Source organism: Engystomops pustulosus, chromosome 2 (genome assembly GCF_040894005.1).
Source record: "Engystomops pustulosus chromosome 2, aEngPut4.maternal, whole genome shotgun sequence".
In the NCBI taxonomy this organism is placed as follows: domain Eukaryota; kingdom Metazoa; phylum Chordata; class Amphibia; order Anura; family Leptodactylidae; genus Engystomops; species Engystomops pustulosus.
This window is the reverse complement of record NC_092412.1, coordinates 151,777,500-151,788,610: the sequence shown is the minus strand read 5'-3', so window position 1 is coordinate 151,788,610 and position 11,111 is coordinate 151,777,500. Positions and strand designations below refer to the sequence as shown.

General features: G+C 38.1%; 1 long non-coding RNA gene across 2 annotated transcripts in view; it reads right to left on the bottom strand.

Annotated features, from left to right (window-relative positions):
* LOC140118695 (uncharacterized) overlaps positions 1-11,111 on the bottom strand; it is a 69,938-nt gene that overhangs the window by 42,110 nt on the left and 16,717 nt on the right. Inside the window, exon 3 of one of the 2 annotated variants that reach the window (XR_011853240.1) lies at positions 6,803-7,041. The exons of the other annotated variant lie outside the window; for it this stretch is intronic. This is a non-coding gene — a long non-coding RNA (uncharacterized lncRNA). Of the gene's footprint in view, positions 1-6,802; positions 7,042-11,111 lie in introns of those variants that run through there. 2 annotated transcript variants of the gene reach the window in all.

Here is an 11,111-nt window from a genome sequence, read left to right as displayed (position 1 = left end):
TGATTAATCTGGCGCACTCTGCACACTCTACAGGAAAATTGCACCTAGTACAGATGGCACTAGTTTAGATAAATGTGGGCCAATGATTATTAAGCATGGAAAATCATCAGCATAATACAGCCGCTGCCCAGTAAATGGGATTTATCCAAATTCGAATTTCCATTGTGGATTAGGTAAGTACTATTTCTTTAGTATTTTATAATATTCAAACCAGTCTCCTAAGGAAAAAAAAGCAAACTTCTCTTCACACTTGGAAAAATAGAAATGGAAGTCTCTTAAAAACCAGACAACAAATGAAAAAAATAATATACCAAGTAATGTAATATACACAGTTTTTTTTAAATATATTTTTTGGGCCACTACCAGAATGGAAGGTGTCACCAGAAAATTACCATTTTAGCCAAGTATTAAGTTAAACATGTTACACACTTTGAACTAAAAACAATGAATTGTTGGATGACTCATTGGGGCAGATTCATCAAGTTATCTACATCAGAATTCTGGAGTAATTTGCACCTGAAATTCCATGGGCCACATTTATTTAGGGTTTTAGACCATTTTTAGGCAACTTGTTCGAAAAAGAGGTGCAGCTTAGCCTTGACACCAGAAAATTCAGTCGCACTCTAGACCAACTGATAGCTAGTCCAAAGTACAACCAGGATGATTTATCTTGTGCAGAATTAGACTGTGTAGTCGAAGGCCGGCGGCACACATGGTGTTTTGAACCCGTTTTTTAAGCAGTCCATTAAAAACTGCATGTGTTTTTTGAAAACGCATCCTTTTTTGACAGTTTTTACCAATTATCTTAATTAAAACAGGCCAAAAACAGATGCGTTTTCAAAAAAAGCATGAGTTTTTCAAAGATGGATGCGTTTTTGAACGCATGCATTTTTAACGGACTGCTTAAAAAACAGGTTCAAAAACAGGTTCAAGACGCCCAAAAACGGGTTCAAGACGCCACGTGTGTTGCAGGCCTAACTCTGCACGGGTCAGGAAGTGCTCACTGCACAAGTGCTGAGGAAGAAGGGGGTAGGGTGAGGCAGAGTAAAAGCCTGTAAATCCAGATCACAGAGGGACTAGGGTAGCCTCTCAGGCTCATTAGCAAAGTTGATTTTAAAACGAAGGAGGCTATGGATAACAAATATAAGACGATTACCACAGTCACTGTGTCTGGATCTATGAGTTAGTGTCCCTTTGATACACATTAATGGGAACTGCTGTACTAAATATTAATGAGGGGGTGTTGGTTCTGCTTTAAATTTAATGAGGTGTTGACAGTGCTGTAAATAAATTAATAAAAGAATTTTGTTGCTGTGGTTTCCATATATAAATAAGGTAATTGTTTTTATCAATGTGACATCATACTGTAAGTGGTATTTTTAACCCCTTAGTGACGCAGCCTGTAAAAGTACTAATGACCAAGCATTTTAAGCAAATTTTCATAAGCGGCGGTCTAAGGGCCATAATTTTTTTTAAAAACATTTGTTGCTGTCTTTTTTTTCTGGACACATGGAGCTAGGTAATAAACTTAATAAAAATATAATTTTATTTGGAGTTGAAAGTGGAAAAAAGTTTTTTAATTCTCAAATTAACTCAAAATGAATATAATTAATGAATTCCCTATTTTGTTTTGGTCGTTTTGATTTGTTTTGGCTGGGGATTTTTTTTTATTACATGGGGAAATATCAATGTATTTTTATAAATATTTATTAATACTTTTTGTGTGTTTGTTTTTACGTTATAAGTCCCCCATGAGGTCGTAAACGACCCCTGGGGGACATTTTCACTTTTTTCTAATTTTACTTTATTCTTTTTCTTTTACAAGTTTTCCCCAGTAACTGAGGTATCTTTAAGAGCTTTAATTACAGAGGAAAACCACCACCTGTCACTGGTGGTGCTGATCAGAGCTGGACTGGGTCTAATTAGACCCAGCAGCTCTGGTTAACTCTTTAGACCCTGGCAGTCACATACGAGTCTTAACAGCCGACGGCAGCGCCTGCTCTGCTCCTCTGTGCATCGCGCTACTTCAGTGTGATACTGTGAGGAGCTGTAATAAACTGCATCTCCCTTCTCCCTAGGGTCTCCGGGTGTCTCTAAAGACATCGCTGCAGACTCCTGACCTGCGCCCACTGACGTCTAAAGTCAGCGGGCAGTCTGAAACAGGCTAAGGTCATAGTGTGGAGATGTGCTCCACAAAGCTGAAGTTGGTGCTGTATGTATATCTGTGTGTAGCACATATGTTTATTTACCAATGTGATATGTGGAATGGGGCAGCAGTAAGGCTTTAGGTATATGGGTCCCCGATCCAAACTTCACATTGGGGCCCACTAAAGTCTTGTTATGCCACTGACCACAATATTTATTCTACACCTTTCTCAAAATGAAAGAGCAGATACCAATCGGTCCATGCCCTTTTTTATTAGCACAGTAGCCATAACCCAATAAAACCACCATATTTTCATAATTAATAGAGGCCAGCCATTTGTGATGAACTTTTAAGTTCAATAAAAGTTTCCAGTCCTGGAATGTCAAAAAATTCTAAAACTGCAGATCTTCATAGGCAGCAGTTACTATTGTACAGTTCCACACTGCCACCTGCTGTCTTACACTTTGATGGAAATATTTTTTGTGACAGTTTTTTCAGTAAATCTGGTTTTATTTGATCAATTAAAGGCACTGGTGCATATGGTCAAAAATCTGTTTTGTTGAAGGAAAGAAATTATAATGTATTAAAATGTATAATGTATTATAAATTAAAATGTATAAATGTGGATATACAACACTAATGATAGAATGAGCAGTAGACAATTCAACACTATTTGTAGAATTAATCAACAAAATGTTTGGCACAACACCAAGTAAATCAACACAAACCTATGCTGGTACCACAAGGATCTTCAACACAAAAATGTAAATAATATTATATAATACATTATCTAATATATAAAGCTGAATGTATACGTGTGTGTGTATGTCCGCTAAAGGATTCTGCACCGTCACATTTACAATTTTTTTTACCAAATTTTGTAAAGCTGCTCCCTGTGACTCAGGGAATATCATAGACTTGGTTTTGTGTTGAAATTTTCACCCTGCACTCTCCAAAACACACTTTTTAAGATGTCCAACCTTTAAGAATTAATTTTTTTTAAATGTTTTTTTCCCCATAACCCGTGATATTTTTGCTCTCCAGAAAGGCATCCAGGCCTCTCTTGAACATGTACATAGAGTCAGCCATAACAACCTCCTGCGGCAGAGAGTTCCATAGTCTCACTACTCTTACAGTAAAGAATCCCTGCCTATGGCGATGGTAGAACCTCCTCTCCGCTAGGCGTCGAGGATGCCCCCTTGTCCTATGCAAAGGCCTAGGTATAAAAAGATCTTTGGAGAGATTCTTGTACTGCCCGTTCAGGTACATTGTAATTATGTCTTGGTTCAGCCGTCATTTTTCTAAACTGAATAACCCCACATTTTGTAATCTGTCATTGAATTCCAGTCCCCCCATTCCACTAATAATCTTGGTTGCTCTCCTCTGCACCTGTACCAGTTCTACTATGTCCTTTTTATATAATGGTGCCCAAAACTGTACACAATATTCCATGTGTGGTCTGACCAGTGATTTGTATAAGGGCAAAACAATGGGGCAGATTTATCAAGCTGTCTGAAAGTCAGAATATTTCTAGTTGCCCATGGCAACCAATCACAGCTCCCGTTTAAAATATTCATGAGCACTGGTGAAATGAAAGCTGAGCTGGGATTGGTTGCCATGGGCAACTAGAAATATTCTGACTTTCAGACAGCTTGATAAATCTGCCCCTATGTCTTTATCTTGAGAATCTATTCCTCTCTTGATACATCCCATAATTTTATCTGCTTTAGCAGCAGCCGCCTGGCTCTGGTCACTAAAATTAAGTTTACCATCCACCAACATACCCAACTCTTTCTTAGCTGCAGTTTTACCAATTAATTGAATGTTTAGAACATTATTGCACCTTCTGTTTCCATGACCCAAGTGCACAACTTTACAATTATCTATATTAAACCTCATCAACCATTTATCCGCCCACTCCTTGAGCTTCCACAAATCCCTCTGTAATGCTATCGGTCTCATTATTCATTACTTTGTACAGCTTAGTATCTACTGCAAAAATATTGAAACTTGACTGTGTAAACCCACTACAAGGTCATTAATAAAAATATTAAAAATAAGTGGCCCCAATACTGACCCCTGTGGCACTCCACTGGTAACATCAACCCAATCTGAGAATGTGCCATTAATGACAACCCTCTGTTTTCTATCACTAAGCCAAATACACAGATTTTCCCCTAGTCCCAGCAGTCTCATTTTATGTACCAATCTTTTATGCGGCACTGTATCAAATGCCTTGGAAACGTCCAGATATACAACATCCACAGCCTCTCCCAGGTCCAGTCTGGAACTTACCTCCTCAGAGAAGCCAATCAAATTAGTCTGACAGGACCGATAGCTCATAAACCCATGCTGAGGCTGGGTTATAAGGTTATGTACAGTGAGATACTTCAGGATAGCAGCTCTAACAAACTCCTGAAATATCTTCCCCACAACAGAAGTTAGACTCGCAGGTGTGTTTTCCAGGATCGCTTTTTGATCCTTTTTTTGTATTTGCTATGTGCCAGTCCTGTGGAACAGAAGCAGTCCTCAAGGAATCTTCACAGTCTATATATCACAGTACAAGTTCATGCACTACCCGGGGTGTATACCATCTGGGCCTGGTGTCTACTTTAGTGGTTGTGAGGAGGCACCGTACCTCTTCCTGGGTTAAACTGTTGACATTCAAAAGAGAATTTACATTATTCCTCCCAATAGCCTTTTTTAACATAAACACAGAATGCTGTATATTTCTCACGCTATTGTGAGCAGCCTGCATGTCATAATTGTATTTCCATGCAGAATCTCTGGACTTCCAATGAGCTGCCTGCTACCCGCTACCCTTAACACTGTGTCCCCAAAAACTGTTATACTGCTATACAGAGAACCCCCCCCCCCAAAAAAAAAATACTAGTAACACAAATAGCACTTCCAAGTATAACAATGTAAAATGCCCCCCATTCTGATTCCCCACCCTGCGAATTGCCCTGAATTGCTTCCTTATATGGGCGCCAGCCTTTATACTCCCCACCAATGTGGTCCCACACAGATTACAATCCTGATTTGGAGTATTAAACTTTTTAGCCTTCACACAGTATAACACGCTCCCTGCACAGTATATTGACCTCACTGTAGTCCTCACACTTTATAATACACACCTTATTGTGGACTCCACACTCACTATCCTAAATCACACATTTTATCATTCCCCCCCCCCCCCCTTCCATTATGGCCCCTACATAGTATTAAGCTCTCATACTTAACATTACACCTTTTTATCATGCTCCCACGCTTAAAAATGCCCCTACAGTGAATAAGGCAATCTAAGTGTGGCCCCTACACTGCCCAGCCTCAATATGGCCCCAACTTTCAATGCTCTTTCCCCTAATACTTCCTCCTCAATGTGCCCCCCATACCTAATTCCCTTCATTGTGGTTCCCCCATTTAATGCCTTGTTATATGTGGCCCGACTACTTAAAAATTCTCGCTTAAAGTGCCCCCACACTGTATTATCATTATTACCCCTTTTCCCTCCTGATGCAATACTGTCACGACACTCCTGATGCAATACTGCCGCTCCTAGAGGGTCTCTGTAGTGAGTGTATTGGGGCTGGAATTGTCCTGCCCCAATACACTCACTACAGAGTCCCGCTTGGAGCAGTCTTTCTGCTGGGGTTCCTTGGTGAAGCAGGGAGCTGGCAGTTCAATCTACTAAATCACAGATACAGTAATCTCATGTAGATAGAGTTGAATTCAGGAAATGCTGCTTAACAGTGAGACATATATCCTGCTGACCAAGGGATATCTGGGTCTTGGGTCAAAAGATTAGGGGCCTGTTCCCCTGAATCTTTTGACTGTGCGATTCCCTTTGATCTTACACCAATCTTTGATATTGAAATCCAGTTATTTTGAATATGTGGTTTTCAATTTTTCATCATTTACATATGATTTTTATCGATAATTCATTAAACCATTCAACAACTTTACATTCTAGGTATTGGTATTTCAAAAAGCAGCCTGGGTTCTACAGCCTTACCCTAATTATGCCAATTAAATCTTCTGATTTTTACCACCACTGCTATATTCTCTTTGCTATAATTGTCTTATTACTCAACAATGATTGTGCATTTTAAAGAAATACTAGCCTTAAACTGCCTCTATGTTCAAAGAAAACAGAGGTAGTTGAGAAGGATTATCTCAAGCTACCAGCAGCTCCTAGACGCTTGCCTTTATGTTAACATGACGAATGTGAAGTCTCTCTATATCTTATCTTTCTTGAGTAGGGATGGGTTGCATTCTGCTGTAGACAGAGGGCACTAATAGATTGCTTTTGCACCTTCAGCACAAATTATTTTTGCATGTTCCAATATATATTGAATACAGACTATATATTCTACATATGTATCCAGTACTGTTCTGTTTTACTTATTACACTATACAGTTTCCTTTATTTGGATATGCACTTAGCAGTCCCTGTGTATAATCGCAATACGTTTTGCTTATAGTATTATCTTACCCAGACAAAAAATAATTGTCCTTTGGACAAATATTTTATGCCATTAGCTTGAAAACTTGAAATCTGTCACAAGCAATGCCAACCAAAATGCACAAAGTGACTTGTTATTGTATCCATGACTTACCTCAGAAATGAGAGGGTTAAGCATTAGTCAGTACGTAGGGCAATGAGTCAGCTATATATGTTCCATACTGATAAATGCTTTCTAGGAGAAGGGTGGGGTAAAACCAAGCAATGATCACTACTGGATAAAACGTAATGGAACGCTCTGTAATAGTCACTGATATAGGAGTTATTTGCATCTCTGATTATAAATAAAAGGCTTATAAATGTAGATGAGGTGTTGAGCAATGACGATGAACAGTAAAGTTATGTTTTCTTTCTGGTACGAAAAAGCAGCCTATTAAAGAATAAGAAGATAAGTATTATTGTTTAATACGATATCCAAAAAAATGCCTGGTTAAATGTCCTGTAAATGTGACTGCTATACAAGTTAAAAAGGTTGTAGCCATACTTTACAGAAACCCTTGATTTTGCATATTTATCAAAGTGAATATTTGTCAATGTAGACAAATTCTGATCCTTACTAGATGGCCCTCTTTGCACGTATACTGGCTGTTTATAGTCTTGTGTCTGATCAGCCTCAAGGAGCCCTCATGTGACCCCAACTTGGTCTGTAAGAATCCCATCTGCCCACACTTATTTACAAAACATATAATCTTTGGCCTGTTTAGTAGATATAGATATGTTCTCTTTTGTTGTGTCTTCCTTTAAGCAAGTTGTATTATAACAGGGACCTAGCTACAGCGTTGCATTTAAATTGTGTACCCTGGGGGCTGAATGTAACAGTGGACCCCGCTTTTCCTAGGACAACAAACAAAGATTTTCTCCTGCAAAAGAAAGTCTAGCTCCAGCTCTCCTTTTATAAGTCATGAAAATAAGACTTATATTAGCAAACATGGGTTACAGTGCAAAATGACCCAGCCTCATGATAGGGTCATCATACCAATATCAGATCAGCAGGAGCATCAAATACTTATTACTGGAATATTATAAAAGTCTGGCCAATGGCCTAAAACAAGTAAGGCTACACATGTGGACAAAATTGTTGGTACACTTCACAGAAAAACCCACAATGGTCACAGAAATAACTTGAATCAGACAAAAGTAAAAATAAATTTAATTTCCAAGAGGAAAACATTGGACTATTCTATAGTGGCCTACAATTAGCATTGACATAAATCCTATTGAACCTCATTGGACGGAGCTGAAACATGCTGTCTGGAAAAGGCACCCTTCAAACCCTAGGCAACTGGAGTAGTTTGCTCATGCAGGGTGGCCCAAAATACCTGCAGAAGTCTTATTGACAGATACAGAAATTGTTTGATTGCAGAGATTGACTCAAAAGGCTGTTTTACAAAATATTAAGTTAAGTGTACCATTAGTTCTGTCCAGGTCTGTTTTTGTGAGTTTTATTTTTTTTTTATTCTGTCTGCCTTTCATTTGTTCAGTTTCATAGAAGTGTAAATTTATTTTTTTACTTTTGTCAGATTCAAGTTATTCCTGTGAATATTGTTCACATGTCTATCTGCACACGTTGCAGATTTCACATGCAGAAAATAGGAAGTGTACAGTAACATTAAAGTGAATGTGATTTGGACAAAGTAATGTAGACAGCATGTTTTTCTTAATTTTGCACAATGTGGTAAAGTATAATAATGATCATGTCCCTTTTCTTGTGTGTCCTCGCAGATTTTTGCATGCATATTTAGCATGCATATTTTTGACATTGAAGCCTACGGGGGGAGTGAAAATTGGAATCAAGTCGGCATGAAATAATGCTGTCAGATCCGGTGAGAAAAAAATGCATACAGAAAAAAATGCATGAAAATCTACATCAAGTCATAAGTAAATATGAAACAAATCTGCAAAAAAACACACATTTTATGTGGATTTCCATGCAGATATTTGGTCACTTGTGAAAGGAATAAGTAGGTTGGGAGGCCACAATCTATTTAACCTCCTAACGCTCCGCTGTAATAGTATGGCACTGAGCTGTTAAAGGAAACCTATCACCATGGATCTACCTATTAAGGAATATCAGGTGGTAGGTGCATCTAACGTTTGTAATAATAGCCGCCATCTTTCCGTGGATCGTCGCTCCCCGTGACGTCATCGGGGAGCGGCGATCCGTCGCCATGGTAGCTTCGGGTCTCACGAAGACCCGAAGCTACTTTGGGTTAACCCATTCATTACCAGTAATGTATGAGTAGTAAAATCCCCATATACTGCCATACTGTAGTATGGCAGTATATGATAGGATCAATCAGACAATCTAGGGTTAAAGTACCCTAGGGAGTCTGGAAAATAGTAAAAATAAAAATTAAAAAAAGTTAAAATAAAAAAATTATAATAAAAAAACCTAAAAATTCAAATCACCCCCCTTTCCCTAGAATTGATATAAATATAAATAAACAGTAAAAATCATAAACACATTAGGTATTGGCGCGTCCGAAAATGCCCGATCTATCAAAATATGATAACGTTTTTTCACTGCGTTTAACCCCGTAACGGAAAAATCGCGCCCAAAGTAAAAAATGGCACTTTTTTGCCATTTAAAATTTTTTTTAAATTCTATAAAAAGTGATCAAAAGGTCGTACAGTCCTAAAAATGATAACATTGTAAACGTCATCAAAATCCGCAAAAAACTACACCACCCACAGCTCCGTACACCAAAGTATGAAAAAGTTATTAGCCCCAGAAGATGGCAAAATCCCCCAAAAAATTTTGTACAGGACGTTTTAATTTTTTTAAATGTATGAAAACATTATAAAACCTATACAAATTTGGTATCCCCGTAATCGTACCGACCCAAAGAATAAAGTAGACATGTCATTTGGGGTGCACAGTGAAATCCGTAAAATCCAAGCCCACAAGAAGACGGCACAAATGCGTTTTTTTACCAATTTCACTGCATTTGGAATTTTTTTTCCTGCTTCCCGGTACATGGCATGAAATATTAAATACCACCATTTTGAAGTGTAATTTGTTACGCAGAAAATAAGCCATCACACAGCTCTGTACATGGAAAAATAAAAAAAGTTACAGATTTTTGAATGTGGGAAGTGAAAATGAAAACGCAAAATCGAAAAAGGGCCGCGGAGGGAAGGGGTTAATGCTGTGTGTAGAGGGCTTACGGGATGAACCCTCGTCATAGAGAAGTGGAGTTTGCTGTTTATTGCAAAAAAATTATGTCACACAGCTCCATACACTAAAGTATAAATGAGTTATTAGTGTCAAAAGACATAACAATTTTTTTTTTTAGTGCACAATGTTTTAATTTCTTATAATGTATTAAAACACAATAAAACCTATAAAAATTTGGTATCACTGTGATCCTACTGGTACAGAGAATAAAGTAGACATATCATTTGGAGCGCCCAGTGAAAGGCGTAAAAACTGAGCACATAACAAAGTTACGCAAATGTTTTTTTTGCCAATTTCGCCACATTTAGAATTTTTTTTTCAACTTTCCAGTACACGGCATGGAATAATAAATACCATCACAGAGAAGTACAATTTTCAGAAAATAAGCCCTCACAAATCTCTGTACAGTGAAAAATGAAAAAGTTATTCATTTTTGAAGGTAGGGAGCAAAATATGAACAGAAAAACATGGAGGCACGAAGGGGTTAAAGCCTAGGTAGGTCCTGTGATAGTTGTAAACATATTGCATATTTGCCAGTCAGGGGCCCTCGCCATCAGGGGTGTGGAGAGACTTGAAGGGGGTCAAGGCCAGTATATGTCTTCAGCCTTTTGTTTTGACAGATTTAACGAATAGTAAAAGAGTAGAGTATCAATTTTTTAATGGACAATTTTAAAAGAAATCTACTATGATTTGAACGAAGAACACTGAAGGGCGGGTCTTTTCTTCATTGTTTTGGAACTCATGAGTCTCATCAGTGCGAGCCAGCTTCTTAGCCGAGTCAATGGGACGTCACCGGCTCTCGGACAGGGGAAGTGGAGTGGGATGGTACAATATTGCACATTGTAGGCATGCATAATAAGAAACCAAAGGAGCGCCAGGCTACCTGTGTGACGTCCAGATTTTACAAAGTCTTTTTATCTTGTGTTTCAAGACTAATGAAAAGAAGTTCCAGAATGAAGAAGAAAAGGCCCACCTGTAAGTGTTCTTAGTGGTAGATTTCCTTTAATGGATCAGTTCTAAAAAATCAGCTACCTCTAGTAGCTATTAGTATCAGTTAGCTTACATTTTTATTTTAAAGCCATTCATTATTTTGGAGCATGCCCAGAATGAAAAAAAAAAAAATAAAAAAAAAATTAACTGATACTAAAGCAGACGATCCATCTTACATAGAGTTCAATGTTAAGTTATGGTTGGAAAATAGTCTTTTGTTAGCCATCCAGTGCTACAAATAGACATAACAGTGGTGCAGTTCACAGCCAGCA